Below are 27,855 nucleotides of genomic sequence, written 5' to 3'. Positions count from 1 at the left end.
TTGAATACATGAATAGTAATTCTATTTATATGCAATCTCTCAGTGTTTGTGCCTTTTATTATGCTAACACCTAAATACTCACATGGGAAAAAAACATTCTTTACAAAGAACAAGCTTAACTTGAAAGTTAGGCTGTACTTCTACTACCACTTTTGGCATGGAAGTTTCCAGCTACACACTGACCTGAAAGTGGCAGGATAACTTCACGGATGTAGGATCCTGATCAGATTGGAACTAAATGGTATGATATCCCACTAGGAAGCCATCTCATGTTGATTTGAGTTTGCACGGTTTACAGAATAATTCCAGTTCCATGTATGGTCATATTTTAAATGTGCCTAGACAGCATATTAGACTGTCCCTTTGCTGCACCTGGGACCTTTTAAAGCTTTGCATGGAGATTTTTTTAATGCTATCAGAAACTGGAGGTGGCTCACTGTTCTTTTAACATTGAAAATCTGTTGCCTAGCGGGTAGAGCCCCTTTGTGGCTGACCTTAATATGACCTAGGGGATATGAAGTTCCGGTCTATTAGCAGTGCATCACACCATAGTATTACCGCAATCTGACTTCCACACTACTACTATTTTGAAAGAGATCTCAAAAAAAAGAAGTGTGATAGGGGCTTCCTCTAAAGTTTCACAGTGTGTTTGCAGAAGAAGCTCAGTCACAATGCGAGGAAGCAAGCTTAAGGAGAACACAATGTAGGAGCACCCAGAAGCATTCTCATAAATCCACCTAGTAGTACTTGGGGTCTCACTGGGTGATAGATTTTTTTTTGCTGAATCTCAAGATTATGTGGAAAGTTAAAGTTCTTGCAGTGCATTACATCCCAGGTTCCCTGTTCATTTCTGCAGCAGTGGGGCATTACCAGACCATTAGAGATGGAGAGCATGGAAAGGTGTGCACAGAATGTAAATGTAGCCCTTGAAATGTTGCAGTTACGGGGTCACTAAGATGATAATGAAAGACTATGAAGACACCTCAGGGAGAAGACTGATTCATCTCAAGGGGCATTTAACCTTTAGTCAAAAGAAACACGTGATTTTGGGTATCTCCCTCGTATATATGTCAATATCCCTTGACATCAGACCTCTAGGTGCATTTCCATTGGCTGCTTGATCTCGAACCTCCTTTAATTTATCAGCATAAGAGCACAAAAATTAGGAGCAGTACTAGGCCATTTGGCCCCACGGGCCTGCTCCGCCATTCACTAAGATGATGGTTGATCTGTTTGTAGCCTCAACTCCATTTTCCTGTCTGCTCCCCACAGCCCTTGACTCCATTGCTGATCAAGACCCATCTAACTCAGATTTGAATATATTCCATGACCCAGCCTCCACTGCTTTCTGGAGAAGAGAATGCACAGACTGTCAGCCCTCAGAAAGAAAAGATTTCTCCTGATCTCTGTTTTAAATGGGACACAGTCCTAATTTTTAAACTGTGTTGCCTTGTTTTGGACTCCCCCGCAAGGGGAAACATTCCTTCAGCATCCACCCTGTCAAGTCCCCTCAGGAACTTATATGTTTCAGTGAGACGACATCTCATTCTTCTAAACTCCAATAGGGTTAGGCCCAACCTGCTCAACCTTTCATCATAAAATTACCCCTCCATCCCAGGAATCAGTCAAGTGAACCTTCTCTGAACTGCTTCCAATGCAACCATATAATTTGTTAAGTAAGGAGACCAAACAGTACACAGTGCTCTAGATGTGGTCTCACCAAGGCCCTGAACAGCTTTCCTGCTTTTATACTAGATTCTCCTTGCAATAAACACCAACATTGCATTTGCCTTCCTAATCGCTTGCTATACTTGCATACTAATTTTTTGTGATTCATGTATCGGGACACCCATAACCCCCTGTATCAGAGTCCTGCAGACTCTCTCCATTTAAATAACATACTGCTTTTTTATTCTTCCAACCAAAGTGAACAAGTTCACATTTTCCCGCATTATACTCCATCTGCCAAATTTTTGCCCACTCACTTTACCCTTTGTAAACAGTTTATGTCCTTGAAAACTTACTTTCCTACCTATCTGAGCCATCAGTAAATTTAGCTACCATATATTCAGCCCTATCATCCAAGCCATTGATATAGATTGTAAATAGTTGAGGCCCCAGCACTGATCCCTGTGCCACTCTACAACTTGCCAACCCAAAAATAACTCATTTATCCCTACTCTCTGCTTCCTTCTGGCTAATCAATCCTCTACCCTTGCTAATATGTTACCCCCTACACCATGAGCTCTTAATTTGCGTAGTAATCTTTGATGTGGCACCTTGTCAAAAGCCTTTTGGAAACCCAAGTACACCACACCTACAGATTCCCCTTTATCCACATTGCTTGTTACTTCCTCAAAGAATTCTAATAAATTGGTCAAACATGATTTCCCTTTCACAAAATGATGTTGACTCTGCCTGATTATATTATGATTTTCTAAATGCCTTACCATTACCTCCTTAATAATGGATAATAGCATTTTCCCCATGACAGATGGTAGGCTAACAAGTCTGTAGCTTCAAGCTTTCTTTCTCCTTTCTTTCTTAAACAAAGGTGTTACATTTGCTATTTTCCAATCTGCTGGGATCTTTCCGGAATCTAGGGAGTTTTAGAAGATCAAAACCAATGCATTTCTCTTCCTCAGGCAAGGTGACGCACTCAACGTCATCATTATTCTCTGTTGCTACTCCCCTCTGGAGCATCAGATTGTGCAGAAGTGCAGCATACCACCATGATATGTGGGACCCTTAATGTGTATTGCAGGGCTCCTCCAAATCTATCCAGGCATCTGAAACTCAATTTCAAAAGGCCTATGGTCTGTTCAATGCTGGCCTTTGTAGTCACATGGCAATAGATGTGGGTTTCCTCTGTTTCCAAGCAGAATCATCCGGTCACATTGGTGGCGGGCATCATGGCAGGCATGAGCAGGCCAAAAATCGGTTTTACACTGTTGTGAAACCAGTCTGCGATCGTCTGCTGCACCCATCAATGGAGGGTCGCGTTTCCCGCCGCCAAAAGTCAGAAACCTCATTTCAATAGTTTAGCATCTCATTATAAGCCCTGCTCGCCACAATTATCCCTCCACACTGAATCATCTGAGCACATCAGCATGATTGCATGCCGATGTGTTTCACAATTGAACATAAGTGATGTGCACCTGGTGAGCTGCACTTCATTCGGGGCTTCGAGGTTTGTTTGCCTACCTTGCTTTGGGCAGCACTCATGGTCATCAGTGCCAGGCTTTGCTGGCAGCACCACATCAATTTTAGAGGGGCTTATGGGCAAGTCTCTACCTACTAGACCAACTGTAGGGCGGGGGTGGCTTTTCAATGGCTGCAGGGCAAGATCTTGCTTGGGGAAGGGGGAGAAGTGGCCCCAGGCAAGGGAAGAGGCTGCAGGGTAAGGGCTGTACCAGGGAAAGGGGGCATCCCAGGGTGCATGTGGTGGCATGTGTTGATCTGTGTTAGTGGCCTCAAGATGGTGAGGGCTGAAGAGGCAGTGTCCAGAGGAGATGCATCCATATGAAGATGTGAGGGTTTGTGTGTGAGAGTGAGTGGTGATGTCCCTTGAGCTGGCAGGGATTGAGATGCCAGTGAATGTGTGAAGGCCTTGTGCATGTCTGAATTTAGAGTGATGAGATGGTTGCCTTATCCTGGCAGCACAGATGAGGTCATTCATCCTCTTTCTGCCTGGCCGACCAACCTTTTCTGAGCAGCATCGGCCACTGATCACCACTGCCACCCCTTACCAACTGGAGTGGTGGGGTTGCCGGGTCTCCTGCAGCCAAAAAGAGGGTGGAGGACATCGCAGCAGGCTTCCAAAAAGCATTCCAGTGATGGGTCACTGAATTCTTCAGTCATGGGCTGTAAGCACTGAGAGCTGCAGTTTAGATATGACACCCAGAGTGAGGTAACACCGTGGCAGGAGATTCAGAGATTGCCCACCAGCGATACAGTGTTTCCTGTGGTTGCATGATTAATGGGTCAGGAAGTAGACGATATGGTGTGAAAAACTGCCTAAACATTTTTTTTCACTCCCGCTACTGCATTTATTGCAAATCTGGGATCATTCCGCCATCTGTGTTGGGATTCCACACAGATGTAAGCAGCCATGTCTTTCGTGGAAACCCCTTGTTACCCAGAATCCATCCACAAAGGTATTCAAGTGGTCTGAAAAACTGTGGCACCCAGGACCGTCTCAGGATGTACAAGTCATGGCAGCTTCCTGGAAACCATGCACACATCTCCAGAAATCTTTAGCACTGGTCACAAACTAACCGAATATTCAACAAGCGGAAACCCTTCCTGCTCACAAAGGCGTCTGGCTGCTCTGCAGGAGCCGTGATGGCCTCATTCATGCAATCGATTACCCCCGGCATCTGAGGAAATCCTGCAATGGACCTGAATCCAACTGCCTTCTCAGCCTTACTGGACTGAACAGTGCAATACCTGGTATAATTTCCCATCCTCAATATCTGCCTGGGCTGATGCAGTCTTTAGAGACACTGGCATCTCCACGAAACTAAGCTTCTGCCTATAAACCCTTTCAGCTTGCTAGCGTCTTCTGCAAACATTAGCTTGCATTATAGGATCTATGTGCCCTCGTCATCTATGTACCCTAGTAGCTTCATGAGGCCGGTGCCTCTCAGGGTGTTGCAGTCCTCCTCCATGTGGCCGAACTTGTCTCTCCATCCCACTTTGCTCCTCATAGGAGGAGTCAAACTCTGAGTGCAGAGCATCTAATGAGATTTGGAGTCTTCATATTCAATGTCTCGCAACCCCCTAGTGCTGCCTGCACTAGCTGATATGTATTTTTTAACAACAGACAGCATCTATTTTAGGTTTACCCTTCCAAGACACCCTTCTAATAAATGTCCTCTGATATGGGCTCAAACTGTACAACCCCTCCAGCTTTTCAATCCTTTGTTTAATTGCAGCTCATAGCTGTGTTGTCAAGCACACAGGCTATCTGGCAGCTGCCACTTCCAGCCAACACTCACCTGCTGCTGAAGTCTCAATTCCTTTGAACGGAGTAGCTGCTGACACTCTGTGGAACCCATGCACTGAGAGAAAATTTTAAACCCACTTCAAAATTACCGTCAACTGGCTGCCTCAATTGCCTGCCCGCTGCCATCCTGCACCTTCCCAATCCTGCTGCCCAACCATTCTTGGGGAATTTCCACTCCGACACATTCCCCCACCTCCAAGCACGTCACCATGGGGCCAGTAAAATGTTGCCAAACTACGGTCTCAAGCTTGAAGGATGACTAAATAAGCTTTTGCTAAAAGCACATTGAAACTAGGAGTAAACCTAACAGAGATGCTCTCTGTTGTTAAAAAATGCATTTTTAAAGTTTTAATAGCTCTACAATTTCAAGTAATAAGACTACTTTTGACAGTTTAATGACCTTTAATATACATGCCTGAATTGCATATGACACCTCCATGGTTTTAGTGATTTCTCTGTTTTGAATCAGTTAACACAATTTAAATAGCAGTTACTTATTTTTCCGATATTCAAATCTGCAAATTCAAATCCATTATTTTGCATAATCATTAACAGTGAGGAAACAGGGAAGCCACTCCTTTTTCATTATCAATCTTCACTTATCCCGAAGGTGCTGGGGTATGATCACCCAGGTGAGATCAGCTAACTCACTACCAAGTAGGAACTAACCTGGGATGTTTATGAGCTGCACTGCTCAGCTATTACCTCATTAAAGCTTCAGGGGAATTCCAACTTAGTACCACCAATAATAATTATATTATTATTGAATCTCCATCCAAAATACTAATCTGTTTTCTGATAATGATGGATTTGTGTCCTTCCAGAATTTACAGTTTTGACTACATTTTTAATGTTGTTTTAAATTAGAATCTAATAGAAAAAAATGAGGCAACAACAATGCATAAAGCTTAAATCCTAAAATAATGACATATGAACCATTCTAATTCCTAATAAAGAAAAAAACAATTTGGTAGAGTGCAAGACTATGGGTAGAATGCAATGCCCTCCCTTGTGGAGAGTTTGGTGATGGGATGGGGGGGTGCATTTAATCAGATGGGAGGGTGACAGGTGGGGACCCAATTGGCTTCCTGCCTCCACCCTGATTCAGTCTGTGGTAGGAAAACCCATGGATGGCCTTCCCACTCCCCCACCACTTGAGGGAGGAGGTGGGGGGGGGGGGGGGGGGTTTGGGGGCAGTGCCTGGTCGAGGGTCTGATCAAGGGACCCAGCATCAGTAAGTTGGGGAGGGAGCTGCTGAGGGCCAGCTCCTTGCCCTTGCTGCTGACCCGCCTGTCCCGTGATGCCCACCAGGCAGCTCCAGGCAAGTGGAACTTTTACCTCCATGGTCTTTGATCCCAGGGAAGGTCCGCCACTGTCTAGTAAAGTGCCTGAGTGCCAGATAATACAGAGGGTCTTCCCTAAAAGAGGTGATACTGGGCTCTCACCAGCTCAGAAGCTGGCAGGTGAGACCTCCGTCACCTCCGTTAAATACCGCCCTATGTATCATGAATGCAATGCAAAAAAATCTACATATATGCAAGCAAACATGAATTGCTCACAGGAAGCTGGATATGGAGTGCTTCACAATTCTTCTTAACCATTTTTTTTTGATCTTATACTAGAAATTGTTGGACACTAAAGAAAGGAAACTGGTTACCCATCCTTTATACACCATCTAACAAATTTCATATGACTTCAATATGGTATTCTACTCATGGCATTTTGTCGAAGGGTCATGAGGACTCGAAACGTCAACTCTTTTCTTCTCCGCCGATGCTGCCAGACCTGCTGAGTTTTTCCAGGTAATTCTGTTTTTGTTTTGGATTTCCAGCATCCGCAGTTTTTTTGTTTTTACCCCAAATGAGTGTCTTTCTTGGGTCTTCTTGGTAAACTCAAATGATTCTTCACCATGGCAATCAAATTTGATTAAAACTTGAACTCTTTCCAATATAGCTGCTGTACATGCATCTATATTGAACTGCTTGTAACCAATAGGTACAATTCTTGTAGAATTAATTTCTCAGAATATCTCTCCCTTCAAACATAGCATTGCAAGAAAGAGTCTACCAATAGTCAATTCTTTGTTTAGTAACAGCAATAATTGGAGATTTAACACAATAATAGGTGTTATAACACTAGGATGTAAATAATAGTGACAGGTCCAGTTATGTCTCTTCAGCACAAAACACTTCTGCGATCTATATGCTGCAACCTAATTTCCATCTCAAATTTATTGTTGGAAGGTTTATAAAACTAAATTCTTATTTCTTATTCAAGTTAAAACTCAGGCAATATCTTTAGCAGTAATTTTATATTGTGGATTAGGTCTACAGCAACCCACTCACAGTTCTGATTACAAATCAGAGCTTTAAGCAATATATTTCAAGAAAAAATGTTTCCAACCAGCAGTAACTGCCATTTCAAAAGAAGACTATAGGTTACTGCAGTATCAAAATTAAATGGTGCTATCAATTTAGAGATTTGAACCTTTCAGGTTGCTTTTGTGAATGTGGACATAGGTGGTTGCCTTTGCACAGTCAAGGAAGTGAAAAGCTGATGTTGAAGGAGCATTTACTCCGTTGGCTCTAAAAATGCTCAGCTACATTTCTCTGTCAAAAATACATTATACTTGCACAAACATTTAAAACATCAAATACATTTTAGTCCTTACCTATCTCTGATGCCACATAACAATTCTCCCTTTGCTTTCATAGTTGGCGACTGCAGTTCTTTGTTTTGCAGGTTACTAATCTCAATCGATTTTATTTAAATAAGGTAAACCTTGCTGAAAAAGAATAAGTTGATAAGAACAAAAAAACTGCGGATGCTGGAAATCCAAAACAAAAACAGCATTACCTGGAAAAACTCAGCAGGTCTGGCAGCATCGGCGGAGAAGAAAAGAGTTGACGTTTCGAGTCCTCATGACCCTTCGACAGAACTTGCGTTTGAGTCCAAGAAAGAGTTGAAATATCTTATTTCAACTCTTTCTTGGACTCGAACGCAAGTTCTGTCGAAGGGTCATGAGGACTCGAAACGTCAACTCTTTTCTTCTCCGCCGATGCTGCCAGACCTGCTGAGTTTTTCCAGGTAATTCAGAATAAGTTGATGACTGTGCTGATGAGACCAAAGTGAGAGGCAAAATCTCTGCTTGTGTCACAGATCCAAACAATCTAACTGCATTCAACAAGCTGCTGCTTTTTTTTCCTGTTGGTGCTTCTTCAAGAGAATCAACTTGTTGATGCTTGCACAGTTGACATCAACAATCATCACTGCTCACAAATTTGTGCAATCAACTGCAAGATTTGCTCAGTTCCTTTACAGTCCTCCTTGCTTTCCATTGACCTATTCTAGCTTGCTGTATCAGAACTCATCTTCATTTTGGGATCTTTCATAAGGACAATGTGTCCTGACCAAAGTTGTACTCTTAAAACTAAGGCTTCAGTGCTGAGGTATTTGTATACGCACGGATCTTAAATTCTGCCTATTGTCCTCGGCTCAAACATCTTCTGCTGCTTCATCAATGACCTTCCTTCCATCGTAAGGTCAGAAGTAGGGATGTTCACTGACGATTGCTCAATGTTCAGCACCATTCGTGACTCCTCAGATACTGAAGCAGTCCATGTCCAAATGCAGCAAGACCTGGACAATGTTCAGGCTTGGGTTGACAAGTAGCAAGTAACATTCGTGCCACACAAGGCCTAGGCAATGACCATCTCCAACAAGAGAGAATCTAACCATTGCCCTTTGACATTCAATGACATTACCATTGCTGAATCCCTCACTATCAACGTCCTGGGGGTTACCATTGACCAGAAACTGAACGAGACATATAAATACTGTGGCTACAACAGGTCAGAGGCTAGGAATTCTGCAGCGAATAAATCACCTCCTGACTCCCCGAAGCCTGTCCACCATCTACAAGGCACAAGTGAGGAGCTTGATGGAACACTCTCCATTTGCCTGGATGAGTGTAGCTCCCCGCAACACTCACAGTGTCCAAAACAAAGTAGCCCACTTGATTGGCACCACATCCACAAACATTCACCGATGCACAGTGGCAGCAGGGTGTACCATCTACAAGATGCAGTGCAGGAACTCACCAAGGGTCCTTAGGCAGCATCTTCTAAACCCACGACCACTATCATCCAGAAGGACAAGGGCAACACGTACATGGGAACACAACCACCTGGAAGTAGCCCTTCAAGCCACTCACAATCCTGACTTGCATATATATCGCCATTCCTTCATTGTCACTGGACCAAAATCCTGGAACTCCCTCCCTAACAGTACTGTGGGTGAACCTACACCACATGGACTGCAGCGGTTTGAGAAGGCAGCTCACTTCTCAAGGTTTCTCAAGGGAAATTGAGATGGGCAATAAATGCTGGCCTAGCCAGTGATGCCCACATCCCATGAATGAATAGAAAATAAATTCGGTGTTGAATGTGGCTTAATTCTATAAAATTAATGTTCAGCCTTTTTTTCTCATTATTGACAGCATATTCTCTATGCCAGGTTGGGTTACAATATTGGGCTGTCCCTTTCCTTTAGCTTTGGTTGTTAACCATACTTCATGCCATTTGTAAGGTGTTGGAGCTACTAGAATGCACAAAGAATTGCATTTTCCTCTCTATTTGTGGTATTACGGTGTCTGTTGGCAGAAGGAATGAGTGGCCTTAGACTCATAGATTTAGACATTTACATACAGCACAGAAGGAGGCCATTCAGCCCATCATGCCTGCACTGGTCAACAAATATCTGATTACACTAATCCCATTTTCCAGCACTTGGCCCGTAGCCCTGAGGGCTATGGCAATGCCTTGGACTGCAGATTTATAATGCAGAAATGTATCAAACTATTTTGAGTTTTTACCTATGTTTTGTGGTGTGGGCTTACATGTAGCTTTAAAAAAAATCTTTAATAAGAATAAAGGCCAGAGATGGGATAATTGTCCTGTTATTCCTGAGACTTTGCCAAAAGCTTTCTACTCTTCAAAGTCTACCATTAATAACCACTGCAATGCTGAGTGTTTAGAAAAACAAAGTGCCAGGTAGTGAGTTGGATTTTCTTCATGTTCTACTATGGTTGGCGTGGAAAGAAGATAGAGGCCATATGTTTCTGTTGGTGTCCCAATGGGATTAACAGAGCACTACTGTAGGTTTTTAGGAGCATGCTTGCTTGCCCACTAATGTTCAAATTTGCTGGCAAAGGCTTTTTTCTAACCACAGTTCAAGTTCTTTTATTTTGAAGTCTTGGCAATGGCTAACCTGGCCCTATTTGGAGCTTGTGAGGAAAAGGTTTTTCCACATTCACAAGTGGGAAGAGGCCAAATATAACTGATGTCAATGACAGGGAAAAAGGGCTAAAGGTGGGCACATGGGTCACTCTTATATGTTGCATGATATTTGAAGGTCCTTTGAATCTAGCAAATAAAACATCTTAGTGGGAAAAATGTCTCTCTGTGGTGTAACTGTCACATGCATTACAATACAAATAGTACATGAGTTGATTAAAAACAGAGTAATTAAGATTATTTGATTGGAAGGAAGTCAACAAAGAGAAAACACCATCAATTTGAACAGTTTACTGATATAATTGATCTAATTTATTTTACACAGTATTAAAATCATCTGAAACTGAGTTGTATTGCAAGCTTGTCAAAGGCAGAATAGTTATTGATAACTAATAAATCCCAATTAACTACAACAACTTGCTTTTCTATATTGCTCCTCATGGGCAAGATGATCCAACAAAGTAACCTAAGCACAAAAAATTGAATGACAAGCAAAGCAAAAAGATGGGGTTGGTGCTAAGCATGGTCAAAAAGAAGAATGTTGTGGAGATTTTTGAAAGCAGTGATGGAAACGGCAACCAAAGGGAACAAGGCAGATAGTTCCAGAGGACAGAGGCAAGATGGATGAATGAACAGCCACTAATGATGAAGCAGTGAGTTCAAGGACAAAGAATAGCCTGATGTTTGAGAAATGGAGTTTGTGTATGGGAATACATAAGACTAAAGGAGATCTTGGAGGTAAGTTGGGGTGAGGCCATAGAGGGATTTAAGCAATAGCTAAAAGTTATATTTTATGAGAGATCCTTCAAGTTATATTGCAAAATAAAGTGCAATAATCATTTCACCACTTAAAATTTTCAGTCAAATGTACAAAGAGAAAAATATTCACTGAAACAGTCAGCAGGTGTTGCTTCCTAAAAGGATTACGTTTTTTAAAATGTGGTTGCAATTTTATGTTAGTACCTTTGTGTATAATGAAAGACAGACAACAAAGAGGTAGGGCCTCAAGGTTCTAAGTGGAACCCAGCCAAAAGGAAAAGAAAAGGCTGGTATTTCAGCCATTGTGTTCACTCCTAAAGCACATTGCCAACTCATCTTCCAGCCCATTATATGAAATTTAATTTAACCTGCCATGCAATTAATTCAGATGTTCAGCTTATTTTTCTCATGGCAGAATCCCTCACACAATGCCTTATTTAAATATTAATCAGTCCTCTTTCAATTAGGACTAATTTGCTTCACAGGGTTTCTCTCATTTTATGATTGCAGGAAAATGGAGGTAACTTGCAGCATTTGAGCATAATTAACATGGTATTTTTATAATACTGATACATCAAATGGGACCCTAATGAACCCTGCTGATTTCATTTAGTAAAGCCTGCCTCAAATTTATAATTAAGACCAAAGCCGCCGCCATTTCTTTGAATTGCTACAGAAGACAGTTGAAAATAGAATCAATGTATACCATATAACTCCCTTTCTTAAGGAACTTTTACAATTTATTCAGGGGTCCCAGAAGAACATTAGTCAAACAGAGCCTCACAGCCTCCAGCATCAATCTATTCCATTTATCTTTCTTTTGCAGCCACTCTAAATCAGGGCCATTTGTGGACAGAAAGCAGTGAATGATGGGGGACAAAGACATTCAAACCTAGTTCCACACATTTAGATATAAGCAAGACCCAAAGTGCCTTATGAAGACCCACAGAAATGTGGATCCCTGGAGCTATTGGGCCTTCGGCAATTCCGTGCTTTATAATACAAAGTGCCTTGCAGGTCCGTACCATGTTTCTGCGATTGGCAGTGATCCTGTAGTGTAAAAGTGCCATTAATGTTCTATACAAGTTTCCTGCATATTGATGCTTATATAAACATTACTATATCATGCCAACTGTCTCCAAATATCATTTGGCATATTAAGGACAGAAATTGGTAAACACTTGCAAATTAATCTTTTTATACCATGTTCCTCTGCTACAATCTGCCTCATGTGCTTCCTAGGTAACCAATAACAGTCATGTGACTCAGGCAGCACAATGTTTCAAAATAAATTGGCTAAAATAACCAGTAAGTTGTGAGGCAACAAGTCTTCTCTCGCAGAACAAGGGATATGCTTTTCTTGTGTCACTGGTATGTCTGATTTAAAAAGAACTGGAATTATTTTCCTTGTATGTTTCTCTGCCTCTGCTTTGGGCAGTTACAAATACAAAAATAACAGTTGCACTTTGCAACACAATGAATTTTCATGGAACCAGTTTTCACCAACATTAAAAATGTATTAAATGTTTCCAACTTTAAACTGAAGCAATACATTGTCCCTTAGTCAGACAATATTGCTACTCTGCATATAGAAAGGAAAGTGAAAAAACATTGGGAAAAGTTCATTTGCCCCTCCACGACATTAGCTTCCTATATAGCAAAGAATTGTATTTTGAATAGCCTCAATGTTTCTACCTTCATTATTTTACTTCTACATTTTTTTTCTTTTTTTGTATGGGATGTGGGCATTGCTGGCAAGGCCAGTATTTGTTGTCCATCCCTAATGGCTCTTGAACTGAGTGGCTTGCTATTTTAGAAAACAGTTAAAAGTCAACCACGGGATGAATCTTATGCTCTCGCTGGTGGCAAGTTTGGAGATGGGAAGGACATGTACTAGGCGGACAGTGGTATAATCGAATCCCATCACCTTCCCATCTCTGCCCAAATTAAGTTGTGGTTGGGAAGGCCCATGGGCAACTGTCCCGCCCTTCCACCAATTGAGGCCCTTAGGTAGCCAATTAATGACCACTTTAGGGCCTCATCCAGTGGCTGCTGGGATTATCCAAGTTGCCAGTGGGCCTGTCACCATGTGGTGTACCTGGCAGCAGATATCCTTGGGCAGCTTGTCACCTCTGGGCTGGGTGGGTGTGGGGAGGGCCCTCGATTAAAAACAGACAGTGCCTGATCAAGGGACTGGACATTGGGAAAGGGGGACCTGCTGAGAGCCACCCCCTGCCCTTGCTTCTGAACCCCCCTGCAACCTTCTCCCTGTGACCCCCTTCCCCCAATCATGTACCTTTGTCCTGGGTCGCTCTGTGATCCTGGGACTCCAGAGGATGTGCTTCTGGCAGCAGGCACGGCCTCCTCCACTGAACACAAGAGCTGCCAAATTCTGATTGGCTGGCAGTTTTCACTTGGCGAGACTCCTTCCTCCACCCGCCCATCCTGTGCACCTGATTCCAGAGAGCCTGTTGCCATCCTCGCCAATGTCTAATTGGCTTGTGGCTTGGCGAGCCTTCCAGAAAAGAGGCAGCATAGGTCTCTTGCCAGCTCTCCAGCCAGCCAGCAAGACCCCCGATGCCTCAGCAAGATTCCACTCCATGTTGTGGCGGGTCTGGAGTCACATTTAGGCCAGACATTGATAGTTATCATTACTGAGACTAGCTATGTATTCCAAATTTATTAATTGAATTTCAATTCTGCTAACTACCATGGTGGGATTTGAGCCCATGTCTCCAGCCTGGGCCTCTGGATTATTAGTCCAGTGATTTCACCACTATGCCACCATCTCCCTTCATGATAATTATATTACATTATAATGAACATGCGTCACCAACTGTTTCATTGCACAGTATCTTCTCTAAAAGTACACAGTAGTTTAATAGTTTAATCTGAAGGGCAAAGAAATAGAACCAATTATTTATTGGCAAAATCAGAATCTTGTAGATACATGAGCTGAGAAGCAAAGTGAGATTTATGGGGAGAAAAGTTACTCAATTGGCTTCTATTAATTTTATAAGTTAAACAAAATATAGAGAAATTTGGAAATGTTTTTTAACGTACAAGGGAGTCAAGGGTTGTGGGGGCAGACACGAAAGTGGAGTTGAAGCTACAATCAGATCAGCCATGATCTTATTGAATGGCGGAGCAGGCTCGAGGAATCGAATGACCTACTCCTGTTCCTATTTCTTAAGTTCTTCTAAGAAACTATGAGAACCTATTTAAGTCCAATGGCACAACATAGCTGAGTGATCACATTTAAAACTGATGCAATTATATTACACTTATATCTTCAGGTAGGAATGTATTAATTTAAATATATCAATTTTGTAATTGAGTAACATCACCTTAAAGAAATCACACTGTTGCCTCATGCAGTTAACGAAAAATAAACTATTGGTCTACAAATTAGTTCATGAATTTAGACATGAGGATATTGTAACAGAAAGGAATTCAAAACAACTGGGGGAAAAAAAACACAGGATAGCAGCTGCTAATAAATTAGCTAAAAACACAGGTTAGCAGCTGCTAACAAATTAACTATCAGTTGACTTTGAATTCAATATTCATTTCAATTTTTATAGCAATATTTGTTGAGATGGTGGGGGGAATCACTGCAATCTCTTACACAATGAATTAAATTAAAACTTTGACTTACAAATCTATCATGACCGTGATATATCCTTAATTTGTGCATTCGCCATGAAAGAACACATTGATTATAAATACTTAAGTAATTCAGAACAGCAGTTATGTGACTACTTATTGAAGAGAGGCACTGTTGTGTAACGTGTAATCTCTACCAGCGATGTATTTGTTGTGAGGTACTCTACTAATGATTCACACTTCACAAAGGAACTAAGTATAATAGTGACCCAAAGCATAGCCATACTCTAGCCTATCAATATATTAAGATATTTTATTCTAACATTTAGAATTTACAATATATATTCTATCACCTACACCCACGATACATGCAATTTGTAAAATTAATACCACTTTTTTAACATAGTTTACAAGAAATCTATCCACCAAATAAACAGTGCCACAAAAAAACTAATTTTGTAACTTGAAATGTCACACTTCTGTCAAGCAAGCCCTTAACAATCCACTCTGAACGATAATCTGCTAGTACCATCTACCACACAAATGAGTAATGTGGTATATGACCTTGTGCCGGTGCAATGCCAGGTACATAGGCTATATGTCCCAATGATGGGTGGATTGTATCAAACAGCATGCCCTTTTGGCTGTTCGTAATAGGCAGAGCACTGACCACACTCTACCAGCCCATGCTTGCAAAACTCAATAGGTTGCCCAATGTTAGAAGTGATTCCACGATTGGACAGCACTTGCTGAGTAACCTCACATGTGCTGGGAATTACACTAACAACCAATTTAAAATTAGCAGCTGGGCTCACATATATTCACATGAAGGGACCTGTCCTCCATAGGCAAACAGAACATATCCAGGCATTGTGCTTTTTAAAAAAAAACAAAAGAGTTGGGGACAACTGTTTCCTTGTAAATTCTCCATGACAACAATGTGACCACAACGTGACCAATCAGAGTTGACTTGCAAACAAATCAGCACCCTCTTCTCATGCAGTATAAATTGTTGCTCCCTTTGAAATTAGGCATTCCTGTGTCTGTTCTGATGAGTGCAAGGTGAAAAGCTTCAACAGCATTTCTCTCTCTGCAAAATTACTTTTTCATTCTATTCCATTTAACCTACCATGTTGTATCATTCATTTTAACTTGTGAACAAATAATAATGCTAAAGGCATTCATTCAGTGCTTGGTTTAATCAGCCCACTTTATTCAATAATCAATAAAGGTTCAATATGGTTACAAATTAATGTGGTAAATAAGGCAATAATGCTAGTTTGATGTTCTTGTTCAAACCAGAGTCCCTGCAGTATAAATAAAAACAAAAAGATAAAAACAAAAAACTGCGGATGCTGGAAATCCGAAACAAAAACAGAATTACCTGGAAAAACTCAGCAGGTCTGGCAGCATTGGTGGGGAAGAAAAGAGTTGACGTTTCGAGTCCTCATGACCCTTGAACAGAACGGCCGTTCATGAGGACTCGAAACATCAACTCTTTTCTTCTCCGCTGATGCTGCCAGACCTGCTGAGTTTTTCCAGGTAATTCTGTTTTTGTCCCTGCAGTAGAAATTGGACTTGTCATTACTGCTTTGTGAATGTAAACATTTCAGGCCCCAAAGTAGGCCTAAAGCAACTTCCTTTCCTTGTGTTTCTCACAGTTGCCAACCTCAGTATATTAAAAGGCAGCAAATTTATAGAGAAAAAAGATGGAATACCATTTATAACTTGAAGTATGTAGGTACATTGTGAAAGTAAACGTTAATTTAAAGATATTCAGTATGTGTAGGAGCACACTTGTACTGGTACTTGTCAATTTTAAATTGTTAAAATGTAGCCACAACTATTGAATATTGCATCCTGCAGTTCGAAATTCACCATGGTTTGCCCATATTTTCTTAAGTATCTTTTTCCAGAATTACTACTTCACAATATAGCATCTGCTATATTCTGGATGAATTGGATTTGGAGGTGCTATTCCTGTATTTTGGACCTGAACCCCAAGCAACACAATTTCCTGTTAACACAGCTTATACACTTACAATTTCTTATTCACTTGTGTGAATATTAAACTATTTTATATTGTTCTGCCTGTACTAAGCTGTCTCATATAAATTGAAATTAAATAGTGTGAATACAGTTTAAAGTCATCCTGAAATCGAATATTTCATAAAATGTTCCTCGTGGTTGCACCAATGATGCTGTTTTGGAAACAAAAACTTTGGTGATGATTCACTCCTATGTACTGTGTGTAGAACTCAATGGGTGTAATAGTTTTTTTTCCCCTTTGTTCTTTCACAGAATGTGGGTGTCACTGGTAAGGCTGGCACTTACTGCCCATTCCTAATTGCGCTTGAACTGAGTGACTTGCTAGGCCATTTCAGAGAGCAGTTAAGAGTCAATTGATCTGGGGTCACAAATTCTTTCCCTAAAGTGCATTAGTGGATGAGATGGTTGTTTTTTTTTAAGACAATCAATGATAGTTGGTTGCCATTACTAAGACTAACTTCATACTTCAGATTTATTAACTGAATTCAAATTCCATCAGCTGCTATTTGAACCCATGTCCCCAAAGTATTAGCCTGGACCTCTGGATTACTAGTCCAGTGACATTACCATGAGACATTGCATGGCTGATTCACTGTCAGTAAATTTGAAAGTAAATTTTAGGCAGTGACAGGCCGTTCTCTCCTTTTTATAATAAATATTAACTCTGCTTTTGGGGAAAATCAAGTGTCTCCTGAACAGGCGGCTGTTCCTCATTGTACATTCAGTCAATAAACACTTGTTAATGCACATTAACTGAAGTGAACAAATATAAAATGCAAAGCTTGTGCTCTAATGCAGTGAGGAACTCAAAGATGTGCCCAATAGATTAAAATTATTTCCTGCAGCTAAGCCAGTCAAGTAAACAATTCAATGTTGGGCCAGGCAGCATTTTCTCTTCTACTCTAAGCACTTTTTTTCTCTGGCTACAGGCAATAGGCTCATTGCATCTGCAGATGTCCCTAAAGAGGAAAGGGCGATTTATATTTGAAATAAAAATGATGCATGATAAAGTTTACATTTGAAATGCACATTATTTAGAAGGGAATGATCCTATGTTCATATAACAAGCTCAACTCTCAGTGAAATATTTAACATTGAATATCTTGAGGACTCAATTGTTAGCCCATGAAAATGAGCATGGGGATTGAAATGTGTGATTAACCTTCACCCATCATTTGCAATGCATTTAGTACATCAACTTTGTGCTGCCTACTCATTTCAATGGCTTCAGTATCCAGTTAGCCTGCTGGGGGCGGGCCCGACACACCGACGCGTAAAATGATGCGCAATGACATCGGGCGTGCGTCCCAATGTCATTGCGCATCATCTCTATATTTCATTCTGCGGGCGCATGCCGCCACCAAAATGTCAAAGGCCTATTAAGGCCATTAAGAAAGTAATTAAACTAGTTAAGAATGCTGCCTGTCCAACTTTAAGGTTGGTGGGCAGGCGAAAAGCCCAAGCAGCCTTTGCGTTTTTCAGGAAATCTCATCCACAGGTGGGATGAGGTTTCCTGAAGTTTTTATAAAACCAATAAATTAATGTTCCCACCTTCACAAACATGTCCCAACTCATGTCCCAACTCTGACTGTGGATGTCCCAACATGTCCCAACTCAACTTTTACATCGTTTACTAAAATGTTTCATTCTCTGTTCAATCTTCCTGAGGCAGCTCCATGCCTTGCCTCAGGGAGATTGCTGCGCTCTTTCATGCGCATGCCGCAGACCCCAACCCTCCCTCCTCACCTCCCCCTGCCCACACAGGTAGCACTGAGGGCTACCGACAGCGCATTACACTGGGTGGGCCTTAATTGGCCCACCCATGTAAAATGGCAGCACGCAGCCGATCACGAGTGGCGAATGGCCCCGCGCCCGCTCCCGCCCAGCCCACCCACCATAAGAAATAATCCCCCCCAGGAGTGGCTAGCACCACTGAAACCTAGCTTGCACTGCTTAAACCTCTTAAGTTGGAGGTGTGTTATGACTGGAGAAAGTGCTTGCAATCATGCAGGAAGTGAATTTGAATAGGACCAGGTAATCTTAGAGGTAAATGCCAAGATCTGGAATAACTGCAGAAAGAAATTCAATGGCCACACGTAAGTGGTCAAGGTTAGTGAATGTATCTCCAAATGCCATCTCCTACTGACTACACTGCTAGCCTCAACTACTGCTCAATTAACCACAGCCACATTGTGCACCTACCAACAATATCTATCAATCAGGACTCATGCCTAATATTTTTATGCTCCACTGCATCATCACACGCTGATCACTGCTGCAAGCCTCGTACCAACATTTCACAGTTTGCACAACTACCAGCTATTCAACCATAACAATCACTTGATCTCACACTCGCAGCCATTAGCTTAAATGCTGGGCACTGTGTGCATAATTTAGAGGATTGCATAGAGGCAGGATCTGTATATGGTGAGACACTGGACAGCCTGTGCAGCTGCAGCAAGATTAGCGCAGGTGTTAGCTCACTGGAGGATGAGGGCACACATGAGTTCTACTGCAGAGGAATCAGATATGCACTTCAATGGGACAGCCTATAGGAGAAGTCTGATGGGTATGCAAACAATTGCTTGGTGCACTGGGAAGCATGCCAGAAAGGCGTGGTTAATGTCAAGGAGTATGGAGAAATCTAGAAACAACAGGGCTTTGCGCAGAAGATTGGAGACCATCCTTTACAGCATGGAAGTGGTGATCAACACACTTGTGGATCCAACCAATAGTGCATCTGATGGCTGATGTCTCAGCTTCCATCCCAGTACAAGCAAGTGCTAGCCAATGTCGGGCAACTGCAGTGGAACCTCGGACTGCTGTTATTCAAGCTCAGACTGCTGCCACCATGACTGTGGATGGCACTGTGCAAAGGAGCTTGCAGGGTGTCACAGCAGGCCAACAATCCGTCTTCCAGCAGATGACTCACATTGCTGAGGGAGTGGCAGTGTCTCAATGAAGCGTGAATCTACTGTCCTCTCTCCAGAAGAACACATTGTCCTCCCATACCTGCCACACTTTCAGTACCCTCAGTGTTGCCTTTCATCCAGCCAGCCCCAGATTGAAGCAACAGCCAGAAGACATCAACCAGAAAGTAACTTGTGCGGAGCTGATGATCCCTTGGGGGAGTGGGGGGAGGTATCCTTCCTGCTTCTGAACACAAGGCTAAGGAAGGATGTCAACTTGTGTGCTAAACTTCAAAACAACAGTTTGCTTCAATTTCATGCTGCCTGCTGTCTTGATCTGTCTTCCAGTAACCACTCACTAGCTGCATGGTAATACCCTCATAATTATGGTGTGCAATGCGATTCAGTCCAAAAATGTGTGTACATGTTGTGGATGCCATTTTGAGCTCAGGGCAGTTGTGGTGCCTAGAAAAAGTTCATAAACAATCCCAAGTTCTTGCCTGAACTGTTCTTTGTCAAGCCTCAAATTGCCCATTACTTTCCTTACCAGACTGAAAACATTCCATCTTACTTAAATTACAATTTTTTTAAACTGATTAACATTGTACAAGCTGTGTGGAAGTGTATTCATCTGATTGGATCACTCCGATCCGCACACCTAATAAACATTTTAGAACCAAATATTTGAAACATAGGTACTTGTAGCATTATAGCAAAATACTGTGGATGCTGAAAATCTGAAATAAAAACAGTGTTGAAAGTACTCAGCAGGTCTGGCAGCATCTGTGGAGAGAGAAACAGAGTTAACATTTCAAGCCAAAGATGGCTCTTCTTCAGAACTGAAGGAGGTAAGTAAGTGATCGGCTTTATGCTGTCAAAGGGGGAGGGGAAGGAAGAACAAAAAAGAAGGTCTGGGAAAGGGTAAAGGGCATGCGAGATTAAATAACAAATGTCATGGAACAAAAGGCAAATGGAGTAGTAATAGCTGTAGTAAAGAGACAAAACATTTGTCCAGTATGAATGTAACTGCCAGAATAATGAACAGCTCTGTCTGAAAGCAAAAACATAAATGACAAAATTCAAAATGGCACATGGCAGAATCAAATGCGGACAGAGTCATGGTTTGACGTTGTCGAACTCAATGTCCAGTCCAGAAGGCTGTAAAATGCCTAATTGGAAGATGAACTGCTGCCCCTTGAGCTTGTATTAAGCTTCCCTGGAATACTACAGCAGGCCGTGGGCAGAACTGTGAGGCGGTGAATTAAAATGGCAAGCAGCTGGAAGCTCGGGGTCATCCTTCTGGACTGAGCGGCAGTGTTCCATAAAGTGGACACCCAGTCTGCATTTTGTCTCCTCTGTAAGGGAGGGCACATTGTGAGCAGTGAATATAGTAGACCAAATTGAGAGAAGTGCAAGTAAATCGCTGCTTCACCTGGAAGCAGTGTTTGGGGCCTTGGTCAGTGAAGAGGAAGGAGGTGAAAGGGAAGGTGTTACACTTCCTACAATTGCATGGGAAGGCACTATGGGAAAGGGCAGTGTTGGGGGTGATTGAGAAGTGGACCAGGGTGTCACAGAGGGAATGAGCCCTTTGGAATGCTGACAGGGAAGGGAAGGGGAAGATGTGTTTTGTGCTAATTGTGGCATGTTTGGGAGGATCAGATGACTTTGGATCAATTGTTCCAAAGCTGTTCACCAATGGGTTGATTGCTATGATTAGTCAACAACTCTATTATCATTGATGGTAGAGAGCAAACTAGATGGACCTTGGTCTTTTTTTGTCTAGATATTCCTATTTTCCTAAAGCAGTAATAAACAAACTAAATATTTTAGAAGTGATTCTCTGAGATTCTGGGGGTAGGATTCAGGCTTAGCAGATCTCCGCCTATAGTGCCATACCTGACAACTTCTGATCTGAATGGGATTTGGTGCAGGAAGCTCTCATTGTAAACTAGTGACATCCTTATTCAAATTTAAATTAATGCAAATGAAACCAGATACAATTTTCTTTGATTTTTACCAAGAATTCAATCTGTCCACATCAAACTGGTGTTCCAGATGCTAAGCAGAATGACTGGAAGTCTGTGTTTAAAGAGGAATAGGCATTTTTCACTTGAATAGGCTAAGCAAGAATATTGTAGGTGTTTTTTTAATTTGAGTATATATGTTGGCCCTGCTTTCATTTTCCTAGGGTCCAAAATTCCAGGGTCATTGCCCCACTGTCCAAAGTGTAAATTGGTATCCCTTGCAGCAATCTGTTGAAGACACAAAATTCCACAGAGTGACTAATTTGAATCATTAAAGTAGACAACCTGTGACAGCAGAGGCATTTTCCAGAAAAATGCAGAAAGATCAAAGTGGTGCCTAACTTCTGCAGTCAAAGGAGCCTGAAGACCACAACTGGTAAAAGAGTTAAGTTATGAATTTTACTGTTTTCCCTTTGCTCTTCTCAATATTTTATGTCTTCAGGAAGCTCTCTGAACAGGCATGCCTTATGCTACAAAAGCAAAATACTGCAGATAGGCACATGGAAGACAGAGTGGGCATAATTTTCAGGGTAACCCAGGCATGCATGCTGAGGCCACCCAAGTTTCTGCTGGACCTAAGAATGGCACACAGAAGATTCAAGGATCTCTTGCCGACCTGATTCGCCATGAGGTCTTTAATGGGGTAGAAACTTGGCACATCCGAATGTAACCCTCCTCTCATAGGTGACCTACTGGGATTGAACTCTGCCAAGTCCTGACAAGAATTTCAGTCCCCTAGCCGGTGAAATTTACATTTGGGCCATGGGTATTTTTAAGGCAGTATCTTTATATTTATGTTATTAGGAGGAAGTACAGAAGGGAAACAGAGGGATGGCAGGTTGGTAAAATTACCAAATGGTGTCATATGCTAGTCTCTCATGGAAAGAACTTTCACCTAAATGCCCAACTGAATGCTTCAGCTGTCTCTCTATATCTTCACTTGCTACGTCTAAACTCATATTCATCTACATAAACTTTAGCTGCAAGCAAACTATCATGGATTTCATTCACATCCCCAGCTAATATATTATTCAACAGCATGTCAAGAACACTCAGTATAACTTCAGTACAACCAATTTCTTTTCCCCCAATAAATGTGCATATGCCTACTGCTTATACCCCATTGCTTCACTTAAATTAACTATTGATCTAGCATCAATTACCATTTGCAGCGGAATGTTCCAAATGGTGAAGTGTTTCCTAATCTTACTCCTGAAAGATCTGGCTCCAAATTTTAAACCATGTCCTCTAGTCCTAGACTTTCCAATAAGTGGAAATGGTCTCTCTCTAGCTGCCCTATCTGTTCCCCTTAATATCCTCAAAGTTTTGATTAAATCACCAATTAACCTTCTAAATTTCAGGAATACAGCACTACTTTGTGCAATCTCTCCTCGTAATTTAACTCTTGGAATCCAGGCATCATTCGGGTAAATCTATGCTGCACTCCCTCCAAGGCCAATATATCCTTCCTAAGGTGTGATCTAACCATGGTTTATTATAGTTGAAATATAACTTCTACCTTAATGTATTCTAGTCCTCCAGATATAAAGGCCAGCATTTCATTAGCCTTTTTAATTATTTTCAGCACCAGTTCATGGCATTTTAATGATCTGTATACCTGGACCCTAAAGTTTCTTTAGAACTCCAAGGTTTCTAGCTTGTAATCATTTAAAAGGTACCTTGTTCTATCCTATTTAGGTCAAAGTGGATGACATCACATTTACCTATATTGAAATCATTTTGACACAGTTTTGTCCAATCATTTATTTTATTAATATCTATTTGAAATTTTATGCTTCCTCTAAATTGCTTATAATGCCACTTTCAATCCAAATGGCAAATTAAAAAATGTAATTTCCTATTCCATCACCTAGGTTGTTAATAAATATGATGGATAATTGATGCCACAATTAACACAGGTCTTTGTGGGACGCCACAATTAACACAGGTCTTTGTGGGACACCATAATTAAGCAGTTCCTTGCTGTTTAATATGAATGCATGATAATCATTCAAAATAGTGAGACAGTGCATTGGTAAGTACTATGCATAATTTGCGTAACTATTTCAAGTAAAATGGCAGTGGGCAGTCCAAACTTGGCTGCCTGGTGAAATTTCTAAACTTTTCTAGACTTGAATATATATCCTTGCTGTCGCTTTGACCAGTGATGTGTTCAACCATTTCCTGGCTTGCATTAATCAATGCTTTCCTGGCTGCTGTTTTTTACTCTGTCATGTCGAGAATGACTTGCTTCAGCAACACTTCTGTTGAAGCACAGTTAAACTCTCCTTTCCATTGAAATGCGCAAGAAAACTAGAACATAGAATTATCACTGGCAGAAATACATTCCCCTTTAAAATAATTTAAAGTGTTCTGAAATATGGGCACAATTTTAACTCTGTACAAGTGGGGGCTTGTAGATGGGCTAAAGCAAGGTCATTAGCTCCTTTATTAATAGGTGCTGTAACATATAGCACTAAACATAACTTGACTTCTAAGGTTGTCAACCTAATCCTAAGTTATTTATTAGCATGCTATATTCACGTCATGGTTAGTTCTATACATAATATCAGAAAGCAAGCATCAACCAAAGACCATACATAGTGAAGAGGATTGTCAAAGGATACAACGGGATATAGATCGTTTGGAGACTTGGGCAGAGAAATGGCAGATGGAGTTTAATCCGGACAAATGCAAGGTAATGCATTTTGGAAAGTCTAATACAGGCAGGAATTATACAGTAAATGGCAGAACCCTTAAGTGCATTGACGGGCAGAGGGATCTGGGTTACAGGTCCACAGGTCACTGAAAGTGGCAGCGCAGGTGGATAAGGTAGTCAGGAAGGCATATGGCATGCTTGCCTTCATTGGCAGGGGTAATGAGTATAAAAGCTGGGAAGTCATGCTGCAACTGTGTAGAACCTTGGTTAGGCCACACTTGGAAAATTGCATGCAATTCTGGTCGCCACATTACCAGAAGGATATGGAGGCATTGGAGAGGGTGCAGAGGAGGTTTACCAGGATGCTGCCTGGTCTGGAGGTTATTAGCTATGAGGGGAGGTTGGAGAAACTCGGATTGTTCTCACTAGAGCGACGGAGATTGAGGGGCAACTTGATAGAAGTTTACAAAATTATGAGTGGCATGGACAGAGTAGTTAGTCAGAAGCTTTTTCCCAGGGTGGAAGAGTCAATTACTAGGGGACATAGATTTAAGGTGAGAGGAGAAAACTATAGAGGAGATGTGCGGGGCAAGTTTTTTACGCAGAGGGTAGTGAGGGTCTGGAACTCACTGCCAGAGGAGGTGGTGGAAGCAGGTGCAATAGTGGTGTTTAAGAGGCAGCTTGACAAATACATGAATAGGATGGCAACAGAGGGATATGGACCCTGGAAGTGCAAAATGTTTTAGTTGACGGGCAATATGTTCGGCACAGGCTTGGAGGGCCGAAGGGCCTGTTCCTGTGCTGTACTTTTCTTTGTTCTTTGTTCTTTGTACCCATGAAGTCCACTTCTTTAACAGAGCATGTGTAATTTATTCTATCAGAAACTCGGCATCAACCATTTAATCTAAAGGAATATTCTGCATTAAAACTGTTTGATCCATAAGTAGGTGATTAGGTAAATGTTTATACGATCTAACCATCCCCATATTTGTGAAATACAATCCCTGGCCAGCTACATCTCATAACTGAACTTTTCCCCCCCCATTCTGGCATCACATGAACCATTGTATCCCACAAAGTAGTGGATCAGCTAAACTTATACTTACACTCATGTAGCTTTGAGTCCTTTTGTTTTTTTAATTAACTCTTTTTTGGAAGAGTTAATTAACACACATCAACTGCTTTTGCTAGTAGTTCCACATATGCACTAGTCTGAAAGGAAATTTCTATTCTGAAATCTCATTTGACGTTAGCTAATTTTGAATCTTTGTTCTATAAGTCAGTAGCCACAGGCCAAATCAAACAACTCGTTTACATTTGCTTCGTCTGTGCCTTTAAAGACATGGATCAAAGCAGGATTTTCTATCGCCCATGCTGGCAAGGTTGGGGCTGGGCGTGATTTGAAAATAGAGTTCTCGAATGGCATCTCAGCCTTCCAACACCTCCAGAACATGCTATTTTCAAGTGTGGGCGGGATGGATGGGGAGCTGGCAACCCAATGCCTCCAATTAACTGCCTGTTAAGCTTCTTGAAGAGCTTGTTAAAAGGCTGAAGACTGGGAAGAACGAATGGTCTGGGGCATGTTAGTGCCCAACTGTTGGGAGCACAGCATTGTTGCTGCTGATGTGAAGCTTTGAAAAGAAAGGGTAATTCTAACTGAGATGCTCAAGCATTGGCATAAATTTGCCATCACTTGAGCAGAGCAAATCAAGAACCTTATGATGGATTGCTTGTTTGCAGGCCCTCTGGTCTCCTGCCCCTACTCCATTCTGCAAGGCAAGCTCAGTCATGGCTGCCATTCTGCCTTTGAGATTCACCCCCTAGAACCAGTCCCAGCCCCCAGGCAACACCCAGCATCACTAAACGTGCACCGAGCTCACTTTTGGCCCAAATTGTGGATGCATATTACAACAGCGTTGTAGAGTTGAGACCTGGAAATGATCTATTGAAAATCCAACCCTACGTCTCCCAACATTTCTCCCCTGCCCACAACACCGGAACCCACCACCCCCACCCACCCCACAACACCCATCTCCTTTTCTCCAATGTAAAGAGGTTTAGTTTTGTACATATATCCCAAGGCTCAGAATCATTTTGTCACACTCTTTGAATCCTCTCTAATGCATCAATGCCCTTGTTAAAGCAAAGTAGCCAAAAAGAACACAATAGGGCTTTTCCCCTCATCAAGCACACCAGGCACAAGGCAGAATTTTCAGGAAGTAGTGGAACTGACATTGCAGGATGCAGTATCTGAATTTTTTTCCACTATTTCAAATAGATGGAAAACCAAGCATTACAAACCACTGATCAGGCTTTCTCTGCAAGCAGCTTGCTCCACTGGGATAGTACAACTGGGAACTCAGCCCTAATGTTTCCAATGTGGTTTCATCATTGATCTATATAACAACTCAATACAAGATTAGTTATGACTTTCTTCAATGTATAGTCAAGTGTCTTTGAAATACAAAGCAAAGGGAGTATTAACAGTAATGGTAAAGACAAAAGGAGATGCTGATAGCAGCATCAAAGTAAGAGCAAAAGCCTTGTTCTGCTATTAACACATTCTGCTCTTACCTTTATGCCACTAACAGCACCTTTTTTTAGTCTTTACCACTACCATTAATGCTCCCTTTGTCTTGTGCCCATGACATCTTTGTCATCTCTCCTTAGCTCCCAGCTATCCCTGACCTTCTATCTTGCTCCACCCCCTCTTAAACAGTATAAAATCCAGGGGAAGTGGTGGCATAGTGGTAATATCACTGGACTAGTAATCCAGAGACCCAGGGTAATGCACAGCAGATGGTGAAATTTGAATTCAATAAACAATCTGAATTAAGTCTGATGATGTCCATGATCGTCTTAAAAACCCATCTGGGTCACCTTAGGGAAAGAAATCTGCCATCCTTACCTGGTCTTGCTGACCTACATATGACTCTAGACCCACTCTTAAATGTCCTCTGAAATGGTCCAGCAAGCCACTCAGTTCTCAAGGGCAGTTAGGAGTGGCCAATAAATGCTGGTCTAGCCAGTGACGCCCCCATCCCATGAACAAATAAAAAAAACATTTATACATCTCTTTAGCTCTGAAAAAGAGTCACAAGGACTTGAAACATTAACTCTGTTTCTCTCTCTGCCAGGCCTGTTGAGTTTTTCCCAGTTTTTTTTTGTTTTTATTTCAGATTTCCAGCATGCGCAGTACTTTGCTTTCGTCTTTGAAATACACTCTAGCACATAATTATGAGTGCCTGACAAAGTGCAAATTGTGACAAGAAGGAAACTGAGTGAGTGCTTGTAACTTGGGTGTGGCTCAAAAAGGTATGGAAAAGTAAATAGTATCTATTGTTGCACAGTGTGTTTGTACAGAGCGGTTGTAAAAATAGACAGCATAATAGTGTTAAGATTGGGAATTTGGTAAGAGTGTGAATTCGGTGCTAAGGAGGAAGGCTTTTATTATCTCCAGTGCTTGTAGTAGTTTGTGTAGGCTTGAGGCTGTAAATCTTTAAAATCTTGTCTGGTTAGTATTATTAGTATTATCTACACTGCTTAG

General features: G+C 41.6%; 1 protein-coding gene across 4 annotated transcripts in view; it reads right to left on the bottom strand.

Annotated features, from left to right (window-relative positions):
* tox (thymocyte selection-associated high mobility group box) overlaps positions 1–27,855 on the bottom strand; it is a 278,982-nt gene that overhangs the window by 199,725 nt on the left and 51,402 nt on the right. Inside the window, exon 1 of one of the 4 annotated variants that reach the window (XM_041189004.1) lies at positions 184–310. The exons of the other annotated variants lie outside the window; for them this stretch is intronic. The gene's annotated coding sequence lies outside the window, so the exon portion shown is untranslated. Of the gene's footprint in view, positions 1–183; positions 311–27,855 lie in introns of those variants that run through there. 4 annotated transcript variants of the gene reach the window in all.

Source organism: Carcharodon carcharias, chromosome 6 (assembly GCF_017639515.1).
Source record: "Carcharodon carcharias isolate sCarCar2 chromosome 6, sCarCar2.pri, whole genome shotgun sequence".
In the NCBI taxonomy this organism is placed as follows: domain Eukaryota; kingdom Metazoa; phylum Chordata; class Chondrichthyes; order Lamniformes; family Lamnidae; genus Carcharodon; species Carcharodon carcharias.
This window is presented reverse-complemented; position numbering and strand designations above follow the sequence as displayed.